This window comes from Gossypium arboreum, chromosome 10, assembly GCF_025698485.1.
Source record: "Gossypium arboreum isolate Shixiya-1 chromosome 10, ASM2569848v2, whole genome shotgun sequence".
In the NCBI taxonomy this organism is placed as follows: domain Eukaryota; kingdom Viridiplantae; phylum Streptophyta; class Magnoliopsida; order Malvales; family Malvaceae; genus Gossypium; species Gossypium arboreum.
The window spans coordinates 122,364,617-122,391,454 of NC_069079.1; the positions used below are offsets into that span (position 1 = coordinate 122,364,617).

General features: G+C 36.2%; 1 long non-coding RNA gene across 1 annotated transcript in view; it reads left to right on the top strand.

Moving 5' to 3' along the window:
• The first annotated feature begins 821 nt into the window (after positions 1-821).
• Positions 822-26,838, top strand: part of LOC128282601 (uncharacterized) — a 57,074-nt gene continuing 31,057 nt past the window's right edge. The window contains exons 1-2 of the long non-coding RNA XR_008272926.1: positions 822-1,019; positions 1,935-1,976. This is a non-coding gene — a long non-coding RNA (uncharacterized LOC128282601). The remainder of the gene's footprint in view (positions 1,020-1,934; positions 1,977-26,838) is intronic.

Here is a 26,838-nt window from a genome sequence, read left to right on the forward strand (position 1 = left end):
TAATATAATATTTTATATTAGATTAATATAATATTTTATATTAGATTTAATATAATTATTTTATATTAGATTAATATAATTATTTATGTATGAATAAATGTACACATTTAAAATTTGTTGAACAAATATTACTTATGAATCCACCATTATCCTTATTTCTTGAACGAAGTTATAATCGGCAAAAGGATGACTAAATTTTAATATTTTTCTACTCTTCTTTCTACAAAAACAAAAGGGAAAGCCATGGCAAGGGAGGTTAGCAATTCCCATCCCCACCGTCATTTTTCCTTCACCTTCAGCTACTATCATTACCCATAAAGCCTCCTTTGCTATAGAGTTCCAGCTTCAACCACGAATTATCTGCATTTGACCTTGCTTCCATTGCTATTCGGCTACTGTAACGCCCCAATTTTCGGGAATCTTGTGAATGTTGGCATAAGTTTAATTATGTCAGTGGGCCTCTAGAAAGCCCAAACTTAAGATAGAACCCGACAATTTTAGTTAATTTTTGTTCCATAACAAAAAGGGGGTGAAATTATGAAATAGAACCTATGTGAAAATGTTTGAAAATGCTATAGGCTAAATTGAAGTGACCAAATAAATAGGAGTGCAAAATAGGAGGATTTGCATGACAAACCCCCATTTTACATGAAGTGGCCAGCCATCATGTTGTTGTAGACAAAATGTACACTTGATATCCATAATTTATGGTACAAATTGATACAATTTGATAATAGGTTAGGTAAATGTTCCATGATAATGGGTTAGGTAAATGTTCCATGATAATGGGTTAGGTAAATGTTTCATGATAATGGGTTAGGTAAATGTTTCATGATAAGAATTTCATGTCTTTTGTATTAAAGAATTAAATGGATGAAATATGAAGTTTTATTAAAAGAAAAAGGGGTGAAAAGAACAAAGTTTTGTCCATCTTTGTTCATCATAGCTGAAAGTTAGAGAAGAGAAAGGAGAGGAGAAAGCTCTTGAGTATTCGGTCATTAGGAGGAGGAAAATTTAAGGTAAGTTCTTGGTACCTTGCTTCTATTTTGAGGTTCATGAGTTCTTCTTGATTCTAACTTAACTCTTGAAGTATATTTTGATTTTAATTGTGTTGTGAGCATTTAGTCAAGAATTAAAATGAAGGAAATGGTTGTTGTTTCATGTTCTTTTGATGAAAAATGGAAGATAGGTGAAGTTGAGCCAAACAAATGAGCATGCATGTGCCTTAGATGTTAAAGGGAAAAATCAGCTAACATGTTGTGCTTTAAAATGATGAAATGGAGATTATACTTAAGTAAAATCATAGATATGTGATGATTGATTGGTGATATACATGTTTAAATAACATGCATGCAAGGTATGTGTGAAAGAGTGATTTGGTAATAAATCTGCTTGGGACAGCAGCAGTAACGTGACTTTGGAAAATCACCATAAATTGTGGGAGAAGAATTAGAAGCTGAATAAATTATGTAATTAAAGCTTATTGAGTCTAGTTTCTAATGAAATAAACAAGAATATATTTTGAATTCTGTACAATGAGAAATTTGATTCGTAATGAAGAGTGGTCAGATTAGTCAAATAGTGAAACATGGGAAACTTTGAGAAAAATATGGTATTGATTGGCCATACCAAAAATTCTAAAAATTTTATGGATAGAAGATATATGAGTCTATTTTCAGGGAAAATTAATGGCACTTGATTTGGAGTTTCATAGCTCCAATTATAAATGATTTAGTGACTATTGCTCAGGAAGATAGCTTGCAGTGAAATTATGATTATGTGGTAAACATTGACAAAAATTTGTTAATGAGTTGCTTATTGATTTCTTATAAGCTTACTATGATCTGTAGGTGTGGTTGGCTGAATATTGTAAGGGATTAATACGTAGTTTGTATTTGAATAGTTAGATTAACGTGTTAGTAATCCAATTGTAGGCGGTTCGTGTGTGGATCTCGTCAGCACATCGTCGCAAACAGGTGTGTAACTAACACCCTCTTTCTTAGTCTAGATCGGCAAAAGTCGAAAAGCCAAAATGTCGAAAACTGGTATTTTGTAGATTTGCGATTGTGCGAATGCTCGTGAGGTAAATCGATTAATGTTTTTCGTAAGCTGCAATATTTGGACTGCAAAGTGCATGATTTCTGTGCCCTCGATATTTTTGGGCTTAATGGGCCAAAATTGGAATGATGGGCCAACGGGCCCAATTCGGTAAGAACCCTTGGTACGTGATTCTGTTAGTACGTGAAAAGTAGGAATATGCATGAAAAAAACCTAAAATAGATAAATTACTGAAATACCTTTAAAAGTGAAAAATTTACAGTTTTACCCCTAGGAGATAAATTATCGAAATACCCCTAGGGTTAAATTGACCTAAATGCATGTTTGACTGTTGTTATTTACTGCATGCCATGTTGTTATTATCGATGCATGGACCGGGATATTGACGGAGGAAGTTGAAAGTGGCTTGTCCACATCTTGGAGGCTTTGCCTCAATTCTTTGATAATGAAAGCAATCTTTTAATGGTGGAGTGTTAAATTTGGGTGGGTTGAGCTATCCCACATGGAGTGTATGGCTGGTACGGTGGAGTGTAGTGGTTGGTGGGTTGAGTAGTCTCCCAAATGGGCTTGCATATGTTTACCGATGTTGCATGTATTTTGAAATGGGCCTATGGGCCATCTTGTTATCTGAATAATGGGCTAAGGCCCGTTTATTATAATCTGAAAAGGGCTCTAGCCAGTACCATTATTACTGAATGGGCTTAGGCCCAATGGGCTTGAGTGACTTGGGCTTTGAATGGGTTTTCCTTACACTGAGTTTCCCAAACTCACCCTTTTATTTTCACCCACGCAAAATCCCCAACCATAGTGGGCTTGGGTGTGAGGGAATTGAGTGGCCACCCGCTCGAAAGTTTGATTTTTTACGTGAACTGGACATCATTATATTTACGTTTGAGGTTTTGGGCTTTTAAATGTAATAAGGCCGCTTAATTATTTTTGATGGTTTTATATGTTTTATTAAGATAGGTAACATTTAAATTTAATCGTTGAAATTGGATAGCTTTAGGTAGCGTTTTCAAAAATAGGAACCGATTTCAAAATAACACGACAACAAGCAAAGCTTCCGCAATGAAAGTATTTTCCAAAATTAATCACTTTTCCTAAAATGACTTAATCAAACGGTTTTCTAGAAATATCCATGACGTTAAGGTGTGGCAATGGCGGTATGCATGTCTAGGATTGGATCCGAAGGAGCTTGGTACTTAAGCGGTCAGATGGACTCACCACCTCTTTTCCGATTTCCTACCGGTGCACGACTTCCATTCACTTTAACCCTTAATGAATTAATCTTTTGAACATCAAGTACGATTTTCGGACTTAGAATGGAAAATTTTTTAACGTTTTTTATGTGGCATGCGGATCCGACCATAACTTAAAATTTGGGTTCGGGTGCTCTGACTACCTTCAAACCAACCACAAATGAACTATAACCGACAGACACCTCAACCAAACTCCATTCACCAAAGTCATCACCATCATTCAAGCCCTCGACTATCACCATTATTGAACCGCCATTAAAACCTTAAACCATTTTTGTTAAGAAATTTTTAAAAATTAAAATTATATTTTAATTATAGTTCGAGATTAAATTAATAATTAACTATATAAATTAATATTTCACGTCATCATTTAACAAATAAAATCTAACAGAGGTATTAATTTGCACGTTTTAAAATGTTTAAGGACTTATTTATTTATTTTTAATAAAAATATCGAAATGCAATCCATTCTTAATTACAGGTTTTGATACTTTTACCATCGGCACTACTATATATATGGAAGGTGTTAATGCAATTCATTGATTCTTTTCTTTTCTCCTTTTGGCATGAGAATATAATGGTTAATATATAGTGCATATTTTTGGAGAATGATGAGACCATTTCTGACTTAAAAGGGATTAACTCCTTCACATACACACATAAAATTTTCTTGGAGGAAAATACGAAACCAAAGCAAGAGGTGCAAAGACGATTGAACCCAAATATGTTGGATGTAGTAAAAAAGGAGAACGTCCAAGCACATACGATTAAAAGAATTCAATTGGAACAGCCCCAATACTAGTTGGGGCGCTAACGACGTTAAACAAGCGCTTGTTAGGAGGCAACCCAATTTTATTTTTTTATTTTTTTATTTATATATATACTATTTTTTATTTTATATTTTTTTACTTTCTTGCATGTTAATAAATTTTATGCTCTCTTCTTATATATAGGAAAATCTATGAGAAGAAAATTAAAATTGGAACGACATCTTGAATGAATGGGTATGTTTTAGGAAAACCCCATATTCTACCTAATCCGGGTAGGAATAGCACATCCATGCTTTAAACTCAGTCAAATCTACCCCCAAACACCCACCCTACAGCCAAACACCCTTCCTCTTACACTTTCAAACCCTATTTTTTCACCCATATTTACCTAAAACTCCCTCAAGCCGTTGTTAGTCCTCTCCCTCACCCCCACCGATGATTTTCGAACCATCATGGCTAGGAATAGGAGCCGTGCCGCAACCTTCCCCTCCTTCTTCTCTTCCATGTAACGCCAAACCTTCCCTTCCTTGCAGCTAGTGTGAACGCCAGTGACTACATGGGGAGATTTTCTAAACCCTTTTACTTTCACCTATTTTTTTTTCTTCTTCATTTTTCTTTCACATCAAAGACAATGTGTTTTAAGTAGGGGGAGGTGTTCATCATTATTTCTGTTGTTTTAGTTTTTTCTATTGTGTTCTTATAGCTACTACCTTATGCTCGTTTTTGTCCACATTTATTTTTTTTAGAATATTCTGCCTCTTTTCACGCCCAAGATTTTAACCAGGAATTGACCACTATTTGACCGGCGAGCGTGATTCTTGTCTACTGAGTTAGTTATAATTTTGCTATATTGATTTCATCTCTACTAAAATAATTATTGTACAAGCCCAATTTGCGGGCCCAAATTAAGCCAAATACCCAAACCCAATTACAAATGAAACCCTAGCCCAATACCTAACCCTAGCCCAATCAGCCCAATACCCAAAACCAAAAAATAAGAAAAAACAAAACCCTAAACTAGCTGCTGCCGCCTCTGACCCTTGTCCCATCACCCCATGCCGGTCAGCTACCCACTCCATCGCCCACTCCACCGCCTACTGGTACCTGCAAGCATTAGCGAGAAAAGAGAGAAGCAAGAAAAATGGCATGTATTCGGCTATATATAGCCAAACAGAATGTAAAGCAAAGGGATTTTTTTTTAAAAAAAGGAACAATATATAAAAAAAAAAGGGATTGATAGCAATCGAAAAAAAGGCTTCAAAACACTAACTCAAAAACCGCAGCAAAATAGATCGAAGACCGAATCAAAGGTTTATCCACTTTTCTTTTCATTTTTATTTTTCTTTTCGAATTTGTTTGCACGTATAATACCCCTTCTATTAAAACAATACACATATATATATTAAGTATAATAAAAAATATATAAAAAAAGAAAAAAATTACCTAAGGACGATTTTCGGCCACCGTGCATGGTGGCTGGCACGGTGGGGCGATGGCCGGACCCCCTGGCTAGTTTCGGGCCTTCTCAAGAGAGAATAACTCTCTCTCTCTCTCTTTTTTCTTAAACTCTAATAAAATGAAATTTTCAGATTTTTTTTTGCCTTTATAAGCCACCGAAACGACAGCGTTTTGGGGTACCCTCCCCAGATGCAAAACGACGTCGTTTTGGGGAGGGAACCCGTGACCCGACCTGCTTGGGGAGAGGATCCGCGTGTTTTTTAAGCGGAAGGGCTATTTGCGCATTTAGCCCTTCCGCTTTTTCATGTGACTACAATCAAGTTATTTTTACTTCTAATTCGGCCCTGGAATTTGTCCCGCTCTTCAATTTGGTCCTCGACCACGCGCTGCGTTTCAGGAGGGGGTAATATTGCACTTTCAGTGCCTCTAAGTTGCGCGCATATTGCAATTCGGTCGTTTTCTTTTTATTTCTTTTGAAATTCGCCCCAAAATTCGTTTTTGTTTCGATTTTCATCCCTCTTTTACTTTTCTCATTACTTTATTTTAAATTTAATATTATTCATACTATTATATTTTATTACTGTTATTATTTTATGTTTTCTTTATTTATTAGCATTTCATTATTAGTATTTTTACTTAATACTTATAAATACATATGTTATATAGTATTAATAGTTTTAATATTTTGTTAATGTATTTGTATGTCACATATGTATTCTTTTAATATATATATACATTGTACTCAGTATTACGTATATATATTAACATTATATTGTATATTTTTTAATATTATATATATATTTATATATTATGTGTATATACTTTTAATATATTATGTATATATATTATGTACATACTTTTAATATTGTCATGTATTCATTTTTAATATATATGTATATACCTATGTAATATTATTAATAGTCTTTTTAACACTATTATTATTTTTAACATGTATATATTATGTAAATAGTTTAATATTATATTATGTATACATTTTTTATAAATTACGTATATATATCTTTCAATATTGTATTTTTATTATGTATATACTTTTTATATACTACGATACATTTTTATTACGTATATGTTTTAATACATATATGCATACATTTATATATCGTTATTATTCGTTATTTTTTTTATTTTATTATTATTGTTTGCAATAAATATTGTATATACTTTTAATCTAGTATTATATGTTTTACTTGTATATGTTCCCTACTATTTCATATTTATATTATTACTATCACGTTTAATACCATACGTTATTATCGTTTTATATTATTATTATTTATATTATTATGGTTATTATCATTTTCGTTATTGCTGCCATTTTTGTTGTTCCACGTTTTATTCATTTTTGTTTATTCGTTAATTTACTTCTGTATTCGTTCATTTTATTTTCCTTATATATTCGTTTATATTTACGTGTTACTAGCCTTGCTATTATTTCACCTTTTTATAATCGCTCATGTTATTATTTTTGACACCGTCACACCTATTATGTTACTATACGTATTAATACCATAATCCGCTTTTATGTTTTACTATAAATCACGTCATATTTTTTACTCAATGCATTAAAATTCTTTCATAAAAGTAATATTCCGTATTTGGTAATTCGAGACAATCGTGCCCTAACTTACTGGGTTTCGATTTTTCTCATTTAACCTAAATAACGGAATATTCCTTTAAATCACAATACGAGTTTTAAAAAATGCTTATTCTCAGAGATACGAGATGTGGTGCCCCAACTTACCGGGTATGACATTTTGTTACCTCGGGATAAGATTTTTTGCTAACAAAGGCAATATTCGGCATTTGGAAATTCGAGAAAACGTGCCCTAACTTACTGGGTTTTGATTTCTCTCGTTTACTCTAAATAGTCGAATACCCTTTTAAAAAAAAGAAGGTCAAAGTATATGAATTTCAAATAAAGGCAAGCTCATTCTAAAAAATTCGAAATGTCGTGTCCTAACTTACTGGGTGTGACATTTTATCACTTCGAGATGAGGGAGTCCTTAACATCTATTTGGACGCATTCGGTCATTTTTTAGTATTAATTCAAAAAGGGATTGTATTTCAAGGTCTTTCAAATTTTCAATTTTCGACACTAAGACACTAATTAATCAACTAGGTACCAATTTTTGGGCGTATCGAGGATGCTAATCCTTCCTCGTGCGTAACCGACTCCCGAACTCATTTTCTGATTTTCGTAGACCAAAAATTATTGTTTTAGTAAATCTTAACTTTTATTAAAATGATTAATTTGAGGTGGCCCGATCACACCTCATCAAAAAGGATTGGTGGCGACTCCTCTATTCATTTTCATTTTCAAAATCTAAGTCGTTTCCCGTTTTTCAAACTTTAAAATGGTTATGACAACTTGGCGACTCCGCTGGGGACCAAATAAGAGAGTCAAGCCACAAGTTGATTAACTTTTTTCTTTTTATTGAAAATTAAAAATTTGGTTTTGAAATACGATCCTTTCATTGTATTTCATCAGCTATTTTTGTGGTTTATGATATAATACCTGCTGCGTTGGTTTGAATCTTTTTGCATATTGCATTGCATGGCCGCTGTGGTCACACCCTTTTAAGTGGGAGTGAGAAACTACACTTTCGTGAGGTTTTCACCACCGTGCAGGATAGTGGATCGCTTTCGGGATACATCCGTACCTATGTCTTCGTGAGATTTTCATCTCCGTACAGCCATAGGGAAATGTATTCCCCTGAACTGAACTCGGTCTGTATGAGCTTATAATGGATGAGGATCGAGGAATCTGCTGGTTTAGGTACCTTTACTCCAGAACCGAACCCCATGTAACGAGCCTTAAGAGCCCACCCTAGGTAGAGCCACTTCGAAACCCTAGTGGTTAGCTGAGCAAGTGCTATATTTATTATTCTTTGTTTGCTTTAAACTGTGTATGAAATACTGAATTGCTTTGTTTTACTTTAATTGTATTTGCATGGCATTTTCATCACAAAAGGTGTTGATTCACATTTGGTTCCTAAGTAGATAGCTTATCATGGAAAAGGGGTTTTTTGATAAAGTAGAGGACAACGCGGCTGTCCGGATATGGGCTGAGACAACACAACAAGAGAAAGGTGACAGTCTTACCGAGGGGTACGTGTCAGAGTTGTGGGATTTTACTCGGATCAGCGTAACTCAGAATAATATCCAAGAGATGAAAGAAATTTGGGGTTAGTGGGATGACGAGGTCAAACAGCTATTCTATTGTTATTACGGTGATTTATCTTATCTGCTCGATGTCAAGGTAGATGAACACCTGTTTCGAGCCCTTGCCCCATATTGGAATTCTGCTTGCAGTTGCTTCACTTTCGAGAAAGTAGATTTGGTACCTACTATAGAAGAATACACAACCTTGCTCCATTGCCCGAAGATTCAGGTTGACAGAATTTATTCCAGACCTGCTAACGTCCCAGCATTTTCAAAAAAGCTGATGAACATCACATGGATGAGCGAACAGTGGGTTACAACCCAGATCAAACAAAAAGGAGATTGTAAATGCATTCCTTGGAAGAACTTGAGGGATCTAACCTTAGCGCACCCCGACATGAAAAAAAGGGTAGATGTCTTTGCCCTGAGCATTTATGGACTGGTCATCTTCCCCAAAGCCTTGGGGCATGTAGACGAGGCGGTCTCTGATCTTTTTGACAGGCTTGGTAAAGGGACCACACCTGTACCTGCAATCTTGGTTGAAACTTTCAGATAATTGAATGCTTGTAGAAGAACGGGTGAAGAGAGATTTATTGGATGTGCACAGCTCTTGCTATCTTGGTTCCACAGCCATTTTTGGAAAGTGGAAAAGGTCTCGTATCGTATCTTCTCTGAAAATTACTCTCCACTGAAAGAGTTAGTAGCTACACCGAGGCGAGATGATATTACAGAAGAGAATTGGATGACGGTTCTCTAAAATTTGTAAGAGGAAGATGTTGAATGGAGAGCCCCGTGGATAGTTCCTGATGAAATATTATACCGATGCAGAGATTTTGACTAGGTTCCCTTGTTAGGAGTATGGGGAGCCGTCGGGTATGCTCCTCTACTTGCATTAAAACAGTACAAATCCAGACAGTTTACACCACCAATATACGGGTTAGCCCAGTGCGAGTTCGTGTTCACAGGGACTAATTACAAAAAGAATGTTCGCGAGATATCAAATGCCTGGAACCAGACTCGTAGACTGAAAAAGTTTGCTGCCAATCCCATGATTACCCCTGAGTACGATCGATGGTGGAGTCAGAGGATTAACGACAATATCCCCACGTCAGATCAAGGGAATCCTCGGTCGATAGAAGAACACTTGAAAGTAATCCCATCTGAGCTAGAAATCATCAAGTAAGATTTCGAGAGAAAGAGTCTGGAGCTAGAGAAAAGGATCGAGCAATTGGAGAAAGAAAAAATGCAGCTGGGGCTAAATGTCGATGTCCAAAAACTAGAAGCTGAAAGACTTAGAAAAGGAAAAAACAAGGCTGAAGAGGACTTGGACAGTTTGAAAACGGACTATAAGAAGTTGCGTAGGTCAATGAGAACCGCAGGGTTAGGAAAAACATTTGAACAGTGGCGATAAAAAGTAAAAGAAGAGAGAAGCAAAGCCAACCAATGGGAAGAAAAATTTCGCGATGCTCAAGCTCGAGAAGGTGCTCTGAAAAGAAGTTTGGTAGAAAGCCAAAACGAGAATGAGAGATTAAAGATTCGGATGTCAGAGTTAGAGAGGTCCTTGTATTAGTATCGTTCGCGTAACTTTGTAATCGAGTTGAAAGCTAGTCAGAGCAGAATCGAAGAATTAAAAGAGAATACAGAAGAACTTAAAACGGCACTGCAAAATCGTGAACTTCAGATTGAACGCCTCGAGGTAAATAACGAGCGGTGGAAGGAACAACTTCATCAATCTCAAGACCAAGTCAGGAGCAGGGACTACGTCATGGGCGAAGCTTTGACTCAAGTGCGAGAAGTGGCTGATCACTTGCAAACATTAGCAGTACAAGCTGATGTGCTGAGTTTAAAATACGAGTCGAAATTGGACCGAGGCCGAGAGCTAGCTTAGCTTCTTAGACGGGTCAAGGCCTTAAGTATCAGGGCCAACCCTTATATGTAATCTATTTTATGTAAAGAAACTTGTTTTCTAGAAAAGTTACTCTAATGAAATCGAATTGGAATCAACGTTTTTTTGCATTCATCGCATTCATTGCATTCATGCATCAGCATTGCATCATACGCACTAAAACTCACAAAAAACCCTAAAAATCATGACAGTTACCCTGGAATATCGTTACGGTACAACAGGAAAAACAAGAGCAATGGACCAAAGGTTAGAGAGATTGGAACAAATGCCAAAAGAGATGCAAGATCAATTACAAACACGTATGCAAGAACAGCTTGCCAAAATCCAGCAAGATATGAAGGACCAGATGCTGGAGTCCCAGAAAAGCATGATGGACCAACTAACGCGTCTATTGGCTGGCGGATTAGAAAAAGGGAAAAGCCCCTTGATCAATGCGGAAGATGATAATGAAGATCCTACCTACCTTCCGAGTTTTTCCCCAACGGACGTTCAGACACAACCTAATATGTACCCAAGAAGGCTATCGGTCACAATTAGGCCCCAACCATTTCAAGCCGGTGTTTCAGCACCGATGAATTATTAGGCTGGCTCGAGATCCAATCCAGGGGATAACCTGACCAACCCTGTGGTCCTCAATCTCGATGAAGTAACAGAAACAGAAAAGACAAGGGTAGAACTCTCAAGAGAGCTTGAAGAAAGATGTAGATGGTTAGAAGAAAATTTTAAAGAAATGGAAAGCACCTACTATCGTGGTGGAATCGATGCTAAGGAATTAAGTTTGGTTCCGAACCTGGTACTCCCTCCTAAGTTCAAGACTCTGGAATTTGAGAAGTACAACAAGACTAGTTGTCCTGAAGCTCACATCACTATGTTCTGCAGACGAATGGCAGGCCATGTTAATAATGACCAACTATTAATTCACTGCTTCCAAGAAAGTCTGGTTGGGGCCGCTTCTAGATGGTACAACCAACTGAGTCGCGCCCAAATCAGTTCATGGAAAGATCTAGCACAAGCTTTCATGAAGCAGTACGGTCATGTGGCAGACATAGCCCCTGATAGAATCACTTTACAGAATGTGAAGAAAAAGCATAATGAAAGCTTTAGGCAGTACGCCCAGCGATGGAGAAATGTGGCCACACAGGTCCAACCCCCTCTGTTGGAAAAGGAAACCATTATGCTCTTCATCAACACCCTGAAGGCACCTTTTATTAACCACATGTTGGGTAGCGCAACCAAGAGTTTTTCAGACATAGTAATGTCTGGAGAAATGATAGATAATGTGATAAGATGTGGGAAAATAGAGGCTGGAGAAAATGCCAAGAGGTCAGCGCCGAGAAAGAAAGAGCACGAAGTGAATAATGTGAGTTCATATTCGAAATCGATCACCGTAAGCCAACCAAGGTCGACAACTACTGGACAGCAGGGCCCACCCAGACAAGAGCCCAACACAAAACAAAATAGGGAGAAACTTTAATTTACGCCCATTCTAATGACGTACAAGGAGTTATACCAAAGTTTCTTTGATGTACATGTCGTGTCCCCCTTCTATCTAAAACCAATGCAATCTCTATACCCCAAATGGTATGACGCAAATGCCCAATGCGAATACCATGCAGGAGCCACAGGACACTCGATAGAAAACTGTACCACTTTCAAGAAATTGGTTGAAAGACTCATCAACATGGGTATCGTGAAATTCGATGATACATCTAGTGCAGAGAATTCATTACCTAACCATGGGGATAAGGGGATAAATGCAATAACCGAGAGTTCAAGGAAAGAAATTAAGATGAATATTGTAGAAGTGAATACCCCGTTGAAAGAAGTATGGAAGAAAAGGGTGGAAAGAGGGTTGATAGCACAAAATTCAAGGGTCAGACCTCGAGAAGCAAAGAATTATTGCGAGTTCCATGATCAAGAGGATCACGAGATTCAGAAATGCAACTAATTCAGGGCTTTAGTACAAGGATTGATGGATAATAAGGAGCTGGAATTCTTCGAATATGTCGGGAGCCCGAAAGAAATAGATGTGTGTGCCTCCGAAGAGGGGTCGATGAAGGATGTTTACAAAGTCAACCACCCAGTGGTTATCATATCACGTCCGAGAATGAATGAAGCAGGGGCACAAGTTGCGCCAAAGGTCGTAATCCAGAAGCCCGTTACTTTCCCTTATAAAGATAGCAAAAGGGTACCATGGAACTATAGCTGCAATGTGACAATCCCGGGAAAGGAGATCCCAATTAATGCATCAGAGGAAGGTCAAGACGAGGGTTTTTATACGCGTAGCGGAAGGCGTTATACCTTAAATACAAAAGTTGAGCAGGTTAAAGGAAAATCATTGGCAATTGAGCAAAAGAAAGAGAAGCTGGCGGGACCTGAACCAACTGTTAATGAATCAGTAATTGAAAAAGAAGCAAATAAATTTTTAAAATTTCTAAAGCACAGCGAATATAGTGTCGTAGAACAGTTGCACAAACAGCCAACTCGTATATCGGTACTAGCCTTACTCTTAAGCTTAGAAACCCATCGCAGTGCATTAATGAAGGTGCTGAATGAAACTTATGTTGCTAACGATATCTCTGTAAACAAATTGGACCGCTTAGTCAACAATATAAGTGCTGACAAATTCATATTCTTCAATGACGATGAAGTACCGCCAGGAGGCCGAGGGTCGACTAAAGCTTTGCACATCATGAATTGCTGTAAAGGGTACACATTACCGAGGGTATTGATTGACAATGGGTCGGCACTAAATGTCCTACCCCTATCTACGCTGAGTAGGCTGCCAGTGGATAGTTCCCATATGAAGACATGCCAGAATGTAGTGAGAGCATTTGATGGCATGGAAAGGAAGGTAATGGGGAGAATTGAAATACCACTCTTAAACAGGCCAAACACGTACGAGGTAAATTTCCTGGTCATGGACATTAAGCCTTCATATAATTACCTATTGGGGAGGCCATGGATACACTCGGTAGGGGCAGTCACTTCATCGCTGTACCAAAAGTTGAAATTGGTAACCGAAGGTCTGTTAGTAACGATCAATGCTGAAGAGGACATTGTCGCTGTAATAACCAGTGACACCCCTTATCTAGAGGCAAATGATGAAGCAATCGAGTGCTCTTTTTTTCGATCTTTAGAGTTTGTGAACGCAACGTTCATTACCGAGGAAAATAGGATTCCAATGCCCAGGTTATCTGAGATTACAAGAATAGGACTATGGCTAACTGTTGGGAAAGAGGCCCTACCCGAAAGAAGACTCGGGAGATACCTCCAAGGAAGGATTAATGTACCAATGATGAAGGACAAACAAGACCGTTTTGGGTTAGGATTTAAGCCAGACATGAAACAAAGAAAGAAGGAACTTGAGAAGAAGAAAGAAAGAAGGAGAGCGCGATTGAGCGGGGGAGAAATCGAATGGGAACCAATGATCTTCCCCCATATATCAAAGACTTTTGTGTTCGGAGGGGTCATTCACTCCGAGCGGAAGATGTCGGGAAAAGAAATCGTGGAAGGAATGATGGAAAGTTTGGACATCAACGCCACATACGAAGAAGGAACTGAAGTAGAGAATTTGTCGGGCATTCACCCTTATGAGCCGGGAAGTGTTCTGAATAATTGGACTGCGGAAGAGATTCCTGTAGACTTTAGAACTAACTCAGAGTAATGTCCAAAACACACTTATTGCTCTAGGCCTAGGAGTAATAAGTGTCCTTTTGTGAAATAGGCTTATGTTCAAAATTGTTATTTCAATGAAATGTATCCTTTTGACTTATTCCGTGCAAATATTCTTTTATTCTTTCATTCATGATCATACCATACATATCATTGTTCTTAGATTCTCTTTTTCTTTGTATCTTCCTTCGCACCTACAACAGGTCTCTAGATATCAACGATGTGAGTGACGTTGCTACTAACTCAGAGTCTCTTTTTGAGCGAGATAAGTGTCTAGAGGGATCTCAGGACTTTGGGGATGACGGAGACTGTAACTTATCCCTTGATTTGTTAAGGATGGTAGAACACGAGGAGAAACAAATTCTACCCCACAAAGAGACGGTAGAAGTCGTGAACTTGGGAGATTAACTAGAAAAGAAAGAAGTAAAGATCGGAGTTTGCATTACTACAGAGACAAAGCGGGACCTTATTGAGTTACTCCAACAGTTCAAGGATGTCTTTGCATGGTCGTATCAAGACATGCCTGGGCTAAGTATTGACATTGTGGTACACAGGCTCCCCATTAAAGAAGAATGCAAGCCAGTTCAACAGAAGCTCCGAAGGATGAGGTCGGATGTTTTGTTGAAAATAAAAGAGGAGATCAAGAAGTAATTTGATGCTGGTTTCTTACAAGTAGTTAAGTACTCGGAACGGGTAGCCAACATCATCCCCATCCCTAAAAAAGATGGAAAAGTACGGATGTGTGTAGACTACAGAGACTTAAACAAAGCCAACCCGAAGGATAATTTCCCGTTGCCTCATATTGACACCTTAGTGGATAACACGGCAGGTTACTCACTCTTCTCCTTCATGGATGGTTTCTCAGGGTACAATCAGATCAAGATGCATCCTGAAGACATGAATAAAATCACATTTGTGACCATGTGGGGAACCTTTTGCTATAAGGTGATGCCGTTCGGATTGAAAAATACGGGAACAACATATCAGAGAGCCATGGTAACCCTATTCCATGATATGATGTATAAAGAAATTGAAGTCTATATCGACGATGTGATCGCCAAATCTCAGACTGAAGAAGAGCATGTGTAAGTCTTGAGGGAATTATTTTTGAGGTTGAGGAAATTCTAGCTGAAACTCAATCCAGCAAAATGTACCTTCGGGGCCAGGTCAGAAAAACTGCTAGGATTCGTGGTCAGTGAAAAAGGGATTGATATTGACCCAGATAAAGTCAAAGCCATACAAGAGTTACCTCCACCACGTACTCAAAAGGAAGTTCGGGGATTCCTAGAAAGATTAAATTAAATCGCTCGATTTATTTCACAACTAACCGAGAAATGTGACCCCATATTCCGTCTCCTTAAGAAACACAACCCTGGTGTTTGGGACGAGGAATGCCAGAAGACTTTCGACAAGGTTAAGCAATATTTGTCCAACGCCCCAGTGTTGACACCTCCTAGTCTAGACAAGCCATTGATACTGCATTTAGTGGTGTTTGAAAATTCTATGGGATGTATGCTTGGCCAGCACAATGAGTCCGGAAGGAAAGAAAGAGCGATATATTACCTCAGTAAGAAGTTCACTGAGTGTGAAACCAGATACTCGCCAACTGAAAAGTTGTGTTGTGCCCTAATCTGGACAACCCGAAGACTGAGACAATACATGTTGTATCACACAACTTGGCTAATCTCTAAAATGGACCCTCTGAAGTACTTGATGGAGTCGACTGCTTTGAACGGGAGAATGGCCCGATGGCAAATTCTACTCTCTAAATTCGATATAGTCTATGTGAACTAGAAGGCCGTAAAAGGGAGTGCAATAGCAGATTTCTTAGCCAGCAGAGCCCTAGAGGACTACGAGCCTCTGAACTTTGACTTCCCAAATAAAGATCTAATGTACATAGCAACCACTGAAGAAGACCCTCAAGAAGGTCATCCTTGGAAGCTAAACTTTGACGAAGCATTAAATGCTGTGAGCAACAGAATTGGGGCTGTCCTGGTATCCCCGAATGGAGATCATTATCCCTTCACTAGTAAATTGGATTTTGACTGCACGAACAATATGGCAGAATATGAAGCATGCATCATTGGAATTCACGCAGCCATAGAGCGTAAAATCAAGGTGTTAGAGGTATATGGAGATTCTGCCCTAGTGATTTATCAACTCAAAGGTGAATGGGAGACGAGAGACCCCAAATTGATCAATTATCGAAGGCTGATCCTTGAGTTAATTAAAGAGTTTGATGATATTTTCTTCTGCTACCTCCCGCGAGAAGAAAATTAGATGGCTGACGCCCTAACAACTTTAGCTTCTATGATCAAGGTAAATAATTAAGAAGATGTGAAACCAATCCAAATGAGCATTTATGAAGCTCTGGCTCATTGTTACAACCTCGAAGAAGAAGAAGAAAATGATGACCACCCTTGGTACCACGATATCCTACGATATGTGAAGAATCGTGAGTACCCCGACCAAGCTACTGAGAATGACAAAAGAACGTTGAGAAGATTGGCCAATGAATACGTCTTGGACGAGGAGATCCTATACAAAAGAAGAAAGTATTAAGTACTGTTAAGATGTGTAGACGCTATGGAGGCTAAGAAAATCTTAACAGAAGTCCATGAGGGTATCTGTGGAACATACGCTAATGGCTTTACAATGGCCAGGCAAATTATGAGGTTTGGTTACTATTGGTCCACCATGGAAGGAAACTGTATTAACTACGCAAAAAGATGTCATAAGTGCTAAATCCATGGAGACAATATTAATGTACCTCCTTCACCTTTGCATGTCATGACTTCACCATGCCCTTTCTTGATGTGGGGCATGGATGTGATTGGGCCAATTTCACCAAAAGCTTCAAATGAGCATCGATTCATCTTTGTGGTCATTGATTATTTCACCAAGTGGGTGGAAGCCGCTTCATATGCCAATGTTACAAAATCGGCAGTTAGCAAGTTCCTAAAAAAGGAAATCATTTGTCGATATGGAATACCGAAAAGGATCATATCTGACAACGCATTGAATTTAAACAATAGCACGATAGCAGATGTCTGCAGTCAGTTCAAGATCAGACGCCAAAACTCGTCACCATTCCGCTCGAAGATGAACGGTGCAGTTGAGGCAGCTAATAAAAACATTAAGAGGATTGTGGGGAAAATGACTGAGACTTATAAAGACTGGCATGAAAAGCTACCATTCACCCTTTATGCTTATCGAATGTCTATCAGAACTTCCACCGGGGCAACGCCTTTCTCATTGGTCTATGGAATAGAGGCGGTTTTTCCTATCGAGGTCGAAATTCCTTCCCTCAGAGTTTTGTCAGAAGTAAAGTTGGATGAAGTAAAACGGATCCAGTCACGATACGATCAGTTGAATTTGATTGAAGAAAAGAGGCTAAGGGCTATCCGTCATGGTCAGATGTACCAAAAGGAAATGATGCGAGCTTACAACAAAAAGGTTCGTCCTAGAGAATTCCACGAGGGATACCTAGTATTGAAAAAGATCCTGCCCATACAAAAGGATTTCAGAGGAAAATGGATGCCTAATTGGGAAGGACCTTATGTGGTAAAGAAGGCCTTTTCTGGAGGAGCATTGATATTGGCCGAAATGGATGGTAAGACTTTACCCAATCCCGTGAATTCAGATTCGGTTAAGAAATACTTCGCCTAAAAAAAAAAGAGGCCAAGGTGAAAACTCGCAAAGGGCACCTTGAGACCAAAGGGATTTTGAATTGAAAACCCATGGAGGGCGATTCAAATTTTGATCAAAGGTGGGGTATGCGGTGGTCTTACGATACCTAAATTAACAAGGAAGAGAGATGTTACATCTTGGGCCATCTACAAGAGTACTCTAGACCCCCTAAACACATATTGAGCTTTAAGAGGATCCTCAAGAAGTTCGTACGGAGAAGCTCACGCTACGATATCTGGAGCACCTATTTACTTTCTATTCCAGCAATGTTTGTTGTCTGTAATTAATCTATTCCCTTCAAATTTTGTTTCTAATAAATTTCAGTTCTGTCATTGTTATGATCCTTTTCAAACATTCTGCATTGGAATGATGATTAATGTACTAATGATACTCTCACAAAAGAAGTTCTGAATATTACTCTGAAAGTTTCTAAATAGTACAGGAACCTGAAACAGGTTTATTATTTAGAACTAACCAAACTTAAAGATAGGAAACAATTGAAAAGAAAGAGTTTAAATTGGGACTACCTCTTCGGATTTTCAAATAAAAAATCTAAGCTGAACAAGAAGACAAGGTACCGTTTCAGTGAAAGAACCTTGATGAACAAAGAGCAATGACATTAAAAAAGGGATTCATACTCACAACATGCTGCACTCATGCATTTAATAGATCGTTCATAGCATACCTAGTTAGGAACATTCGACTCATTTCGATCATAGCATCCTAATTCTTTGGCACAAGCATAAATACATGGAACTGATTCTAAGGATCATGTCCCTAGATTGGTGAATTTACAGATCTTAACCCCCTAAGCAATAGGGAAACAGATCAAAGAAGATGGGCCTTAAACCCCTAAGTAGTAGGGTAACAGGCTGGATTTACAGATCTTAACCCTCTAAGCAGTAGGGAAACAGATGAAGATGATGGGCCCTAACCCCCTAAACAGTAGGGTAACAGGCTGAAGATGTACAGATCTTAACCCCCTAAGCAGTAGGGAAAAAGATCAAAGTTGATGGGCCCTAACCCCCTAAGTAGTAGGGTAACAGGCTGAAGATGTACAGATCTTAACCCCCTAATCAGTAGGGAAACAGATCGAAGATGAAGGGTCTAAAACCCCTAAGCAGTGGGGTAACAGGCTAAATTTACAGATCTTATCTCCCTAAGCAGTAGTGGAGCAGATCGAAGACGAAGGCCTTAAACCCCTAAGCAGTAGGGTAACAGGCTGAATCTACAGATCTTAACCCCCTAAGCAGTAGGGAAATAGATCAGAAGTGATGGGCCTTAAACCCCTAAGCAATAGGGTCACAGGCTGGAAATTTCAAATCTCTTCTCCTTGAAATAGCACTAGAGAGGTTAGAAGCCACAGCAGATCTCTTTGAGGTTTCAGCAGAGTAGATTGAAGTCACATGTCTCATCTCCCTAAAGTTGCAGTGGAGTAGACTGAAGATAGCAAATTTTGTTTCCCTGAAGCTGCAGTGGAACAGACTGAAGATAGCAAATCTTATTTCCCTAAAACTGCAGTGGAAAAGACTGAAGATAGCAAATCTTATTTCTCTGAAGTTGCAGTGGAGCGGAGTAAAGTGACGAGCCGCAGTAGACTGGAATGAAGCTACCTGAAGAATAAGAGCACCAAAGAAGTCAAGACTAGGTAACCGGGCAAATTGGTCTTTCTTGAAAGTCTTTGCTTTATTCTCGTTACATGACAACGAACAAAGAGGGGCAGCTGTACAAGCACAATTTGCGGGCCCAAATTAAGCTAAATACCCAAACCTAATTACAAATGAAACCCTAGCCCAATACCTAACCCTAGCCCAATCAGCCCAATACCCAAAACTAAAAAATAAAAAAAACAAAACCCTAAACTAGCTGCTGCCGCCTCTGACCCCTGTCCCATCACCCCGTGCCGGTCAGCCACCCACTCCACTGCCCACTAGTACCTGCAAGCATTAACGAGAAAAGACAGAAGCAAAAAAAATGGCATGTATTCGGCTATATTTAGCCAAACAGAATGTAAAGCAAAGGGATTTTTTTTTAAAAAAGGAACAATATATAAAAAAGGGGATTGATAGCAATCGAAAAAAGGCTTCAAAACACTAACTCAAAAACCGTAGCAAAATAGATCGAAGACCGAATCGAAGGTTTATCCACTTTTCTTTTCATTTTTATTTTTCTTTTCGAATTTGTTTGCACGTATAATACCCCTTCTATTAAAGCAATACACATATATATATTAAATAAAATAAAAAATATAAAAAAAAGAAAAAAATTACCTAAGGACGATTTCCGGCCACCGTGCAAGGTGGCCTGTATGGCTGAGCCAAGGCAGGGCGATGGCCAGACCCCCTGGCTAGTTTCGGGCCTTCTCCACAGAGAATAACTCTCTCTCTCTCTCTCTTTTCTTAAACTCTAATAAAATAAAATTTTCAGATTTTTTTTTTGCCTTTATAAGCCACCGAAACGGCAGCGTTTTGGGGTACCTTCCCCAGACGCAAAACGACGTCGTTTTGGGGAGGGAACCAGTGACCCGACATGCCTGGGGAGAGGATTCGCATGTTTTTTAAGCGGAAGGGCTATTTGCGCATTTAGCCCTTCCGCTTTTTCATGTGACTACAATCAAGTTATTTTTACTTCTAATTCGGCCCTGGAATTTGTCCTGCTCTTCAATTGGTCCTCGGCCACGCGCTGCGTTTCAGGAAGGGGGTAATATTGCACTTTCAGTGCCTCTAAGTTGCGCGCATGTTGCAATTCGGTCGTTTTCTTTTTATTTCTTTTGAAATTCGCCCCAAAATTCGTTTTTGTTTCGATTTTCGTCCCTCTTTTACTTTTTCTCATTACTTTATTTTAAATTTAATATTATTCATACTATTATATTTTATTACTATTATTATTTTATGTTTTCTTTATTTATTAGCATTTCATTATTAGTATTTTGACTTAATACTTATAAATACATATGTTATATAGTATTAATAGTTTTAATATTTTGTTAATGTATTTGTATGTCACATATGTATTCTTTTAATATATATATACATTGTACTCCTTATTACGTATATATATTAACATTATATTGTATATTTTTAATATTATATATATATTTATATATTATGTATATATACTTTTAATATATTATGTATATATATTATGTACATACTTTTAAGATTGTCATGTATTCATTTTAATATATATGTATATACCTATGTAATATCATTAATAGTCTTTTTAACACTATTATTATTTTTAACATGTATATATTATGTAAATAGTTTAATATTATATTATGTGTACATTTTTTATATATTATGTATATATATCTTTCAATATTGTATTTTTATTATGTATATACTTTTTATATACTACGTATACATTTTTTATTACGTATATGTTTTAATACATATATGTATACATTTATATATCGTTATTATTCGTTATTTTATTTTATTTTATTATTATTGTTTGCAATAAATATTGTATATACTTTTAATCTAGTATTATATGTTTTACATGTATATGTTCCCTACTATTTCATATTTACATTATTACTATCACGTTTAATACCATATGTTATTATCGTTTTATATTATTATTATTTATATTATTATGGTTATTATCATTTTCGTTATTGCTGCGATTTTTGTTATTCCATGTTTTATTCATTTTTGTTTATTCGTTAATTTACTTCTGTATTCGTTCATTTTATTTTCCTTATATATTTGTTTATATTTGCGTGTTACTAGCCTTGCTATTATTTCACCTTTTTATAATCACTCATGTTATTATTTTTGACACCGTCGCACCTATTATGTTACTATACGTATTAATACCATAATCCGCTTTTTATGTTTTACTATAAATCACGTCATATTTTTTACTCAATGCATTAAAATTCTTTCATAAGAGTAATATTTCGTATTTGGTAATTCGAGACAATCGTGCCCTAACTTACTGGGTTCCAATTTTTCTCATTTAACCTAAATAACGGAATATTCTTTTAAATCACAATACGAGTTTTAAAAAATGCTTATTTTCGGAGATACGAGATGTGGTGCCCTAACTTACCGAGTATGACATTTTATTACCTCGGGATAAGATTTTTGCTAACAAAGGCAATATTCGGCATTTGGAAATTCGAGAAAACATGCCCTAACTTACTGGGTTTCGATTTCTCTCGTTTACTCTAAATAGTCGAATACCCTTTTAAAAAAAAAAGAAGGTCAAAGTATATGAATTTCAAATAAAGGCAAGCTCATTCTCAAAAGTTCGAAATGTCGTGTCCTAACTTACTGGGCGTGACATTTTATCACTTCGAGATGAGGGAGTCCTTAACATCCATTTGGATGCATTCGGTCATTTTTTAGCATTAATTCAAAAAGGGATTGTATTTCAAGGTCTTTCAAATTTTCAATTTTCGACACTAAGACACTAATTAATCAACTAGGTACCAATTTTTGGGCATATCGAGGATGCTAATCCTTCCTCGTGCGTAACCGACTCCCGAACTCATTTTCTGATTTTCGTAGACCAAAAATTATTGTTTTAGTAAATCTTAAATTTTATTAAAATGATTAATTTGAGGTGGCCCGATCACACCTCATCAAAAAGGATTGGTGGCGACTCCTCTATTCGTTTTCATTTTCAAAATCTAAGTCGTTTCCCGTTTTTTCAAACTTCAAAATGGTTACGACAATTATGATTAATGAAGTTAAATTTATTTTGCTTATAGTAAAATCAATTAAGTTTAATGCAAAGAGGACACTTAATACAATTATATGCTAAATTTATTTTCATGACTGCTAGGTAGCTGCCAAAACTTATTTTTGGCACTTGATTGTTTTTTTTTCCCTAGTCCTACAAAATTAAAATTTTGTTTCATGATAATAATAAATTTTGATGCCTTGTGGTTATGAGCATAACTTAAAACGTGTCTAATTGAGTATCTGGGGTAGGGTGCTTGGGTTGTCATCCTACTTCGTGTCAAAAGGTTGTGTGACGTGTTAGGTAAAACTCCACTAACTGAAATTAAACGAAAATTTTTAAGAATGTGTTGGGTTGAGTAACCGGGGTAAGGTTCTTGGTTGTCATCTCTCTTCGTGTCAAAAGGTTCAATATATTCTTAAGAAAAAAAACATATATAAAAATAATAAATTAGGAGTATGTTATGCTGAGTAATTGGAGAGGGGTGCTTGGTTGTCATCTCTCTTCATGTCAAAAGGTTCAATATATTATTAAGAAAAGAAAAACGAAAAAAAAAAAGAAAAATAAAGGGAAAAAAAGTAAAAAAAAAAATAAAGAATTACATTTGGAGAGTAAGGGTGGAAACAAATAAGGTGTCTTGGTAAGTTTAGCAAATTACTTAATTTTCATGAAATAATCCAAGTCAGTTTAACTTTTGTGTGTCTAAATTGGAGTACTTTTTCGGTTTTACTTAAAGTAAGCTAAATGTTCTTTTTACTTTCATATGCATTATGCCTAATTTTTATAAAACTTTGGAGTGATACTTCTTTCATGGTAAAATCTAAATTACACAGTGGACTAGGAACCATACTTGAGGGCAAACATGGGCTAAGTAGGGGAAATATTATAATACTTTAATTTATGGGTTAATTGCATATATGTTTGAGTACGATCCTAATAATTTGGGCTTTTTATGGTTCTTTATCTTGTAGGGACCAAATTGAAGGTAAAAAGAAATTTAGGGGCAAAAAGCATGAATTTAAAGATAAAATGGGCTAGCATGCGAAATAGGAAAGAAGTAGTGCCAAAAATACAAAATGTGAAGGGGGTAAAAATTCAAAGAAAAGATTTATAAACATAAGACTTTATTTAAATTTGAATTTTATTAGGATTATTATTAGGATTATTATTTAAATTTTATTTCAGCTTTTATTTTTATTTATCTTTTAGAGTTTAAATAATAACAAACTAGGTTTTTTATGTATCATAAATAGGGGATTGAGTGACAGAAATATGGACTCATCTTTTCTGTAAAAACTCCCTCTCCCAAAAAGCTCTAGCTTTTTGTTCCTTTTATTTTTAAGTAAAATTCCACTTTATTAAACTTATTTGTTTTTTCCTGAAAAGCATGAGCCATTAAACTCATCTAGCCAAAAGTTATCGGGATTCCCCAAAAAAAGGTTCATGAGGCTTAGAACCTACACTTAGCCTTCTCAATGAGTATTCATCGTTTCTCTGCATTATGGGACTGACGCTTCTGTCCATGTCCTTCAAAAAGTGGTCTTTTCATCTTGTGCAAAAGGCGGCTGCTTTGTATGTTTTGGGAATGTTGCACAGTCGGTTCGTTAACTTACTGCGTTAGATATTGTCGAGCCCAAAAGACAAAATGGCATGGCATTTGCCATTGAGAAATGATTATCTAATGTAAGACTATCCCACAAAAGTGACGGTTGGCTAGAGTTAGGTTCCTCTAAATTGTAAATCCAAAATTCTAAGTGGAGCTGGTGGTTGTAGGCGTCCTTTTCCACTATAACTGGCTTATCTTGTCATGAGAAGGATCACCTAAAAGTCTAGGATTGAACCCAAGGAGGATCGAGATAACCGGAGGCTGGAATTTCACAAATCGAATAATCCCTTTCTTTAATTCTATTTCTTTTTACAATTTCAATTTCGATATCAATTTATACAATTCCAACTCGTCCATATTTTTAATTCTGTTTTTTTTATTTTTCCAAGGTACACTGCTTTTCTTGGGCACGATTGTGCACAAAATTTCGAGGAACAAGAAGTCATAGCTATCCAGTCCCTGAGGATTTGACTATACTTCCCTTGTACTATTCTTTTCATTATTTCATAGGATAGGTTATTTTTGGTGCTTTCAGCGACACACCAGGTATCGCGAACCGAAGCCTTGGTGTTGCGATATCACTAGTGGACTAAGAGAAAATTGACTGCAGAGGTAGTTTTTCTCCAACACCAACACTAATCAAAATACAACGTCCAAAGGAAATTTTGTCCAAAATTTTGGCTTATAATCAGATGTTAAAAGCCACTTTTAGCTGAGAACTAAGGAGGTTGTTCACTTTATTTTATTTTCATCTTTTACCTTTCTATTTATCTTCTTCTTTTCTAGGATTTAGTTTTAAGCTTTTTTTTTTGGTTTTAATGTTAGTTATTTTTCACTATAGCTTGGTTTAATTTGCATTTTAATACTTCAATTCTCTTTGTATTTTCAGTTTAATCCTTAGTCATTAATATAGCTTAACTCCATTTTATTTTCTTAGATAAAAATATGAACTTTAGTGTTGTTTTTAACCACCATTGTTGTCATATTCATATTCTTCAAGCAATTATCAAGAAAACTCTAATATTTCTGTAACCCTCTTTTTGTGCTTATTTTAATGTATGATTTGATTGTTTATTGGGCTGTTGTTTGTATGGAAATGATGTTAGGTAACTAAGTTTATGGTGGTTGGTCGATGGAAATGTTGCTTGGTTAGTTTTTGGTAAAAGACTAAATTGAATAAACTTCAAAACTTAGAATTAGCGCCTCTAAGGGAACATATAGATAGGTTAGACCGAGAGGAGATCCTATTGAGCATCAATTCATTTATCCCAAGTTAGTTTGGTGAGGTCGAGAGATAAACTAGACTAAATCATCTAATTTGATAAAATGGTGGTCGAGGGATAAATTTGATCCAGTTAGAAGTTTAAGCCCTTTTAAATCCCTAATCCAAAGACTAATCAATAACATAAGTCAACCAACCACTTGTGTTTATTTAATTGTTAATTGTGTAATTTTGTTTGCTTTACAATTTGATCCTCATTAGTGTTAAGTAATTACTTAGCTTGATTAACCCTAATAATGAATTGTCGTAATATAGAACTTAATGAGTAGTTAGTTAGACTTATTTGTTGCATGCCTGTCAATTAGGAATCACTTTGTCCCCAATCTCTCTTGAATTCGATCCTTGGAATACTTGAGCGCTCCATTGTAACACTAAAAATATTACAACTCGATCTATCACACTTACAGTATACCATCATATTATAATTAGTTTTATGTTGATTCTCAACCTTGTTACATGCACGTCGGGGCATTATCAATACTCATTTTTCTGTATAATGTTTTGATTTTAAACATATGAAACATGTTATTTGGTATTCATATAATTTGCATTGATAATTTCAACCTATATTAATAGTCAACATTAATAAGGAAAAATATTATAAAAAGTAAAGGATGGCAAAAAAAAAAAGTGAATGGAAAGTATAGACTTGATTAAATTAATACAATCAAAGACAAATTTATTTATTTTGATGTTTATTAATTTATATCAAATTTGTATAAAATTTTGATTTAATGAATAATTTGATATATAAATTTTAATTTGGTGTAATTATATATAAAATTTGAATTGTGACTCTTATGTATATATAAAATTTTAATTTTAACTTAATTGTATATATTTAAAGAAATGAATACATGCACTTATATTCATATTAGATTAATATAATTATTTTTATATTAAATTAATATAATATTTTATATTAGATTTAATATAATTATTTTCATATTAAATTAATATAATTATTTATGTATGAATAAATGTACACATTTAAATCATTGTTGAACAAATATCACTTATGAATCCACCATTATCCTTATTTCTTGAACGTTATAATCGGCAAAAGGATGACTAAATTTTAATATTTTTCTGCTCTTCTTTCTACACTAACAAAAGGGAAAGCCATGGCAAGGGAGGTTAGCAATTCCCATCCCCACCGTCATTTTTCCTTCACCTTCAGCTACTATCATCACCCATAAAGCCTCCTTTGCTATAGAATTCCAGCTTCAACCACGAATCATCTGCATTTGACCTTGCTT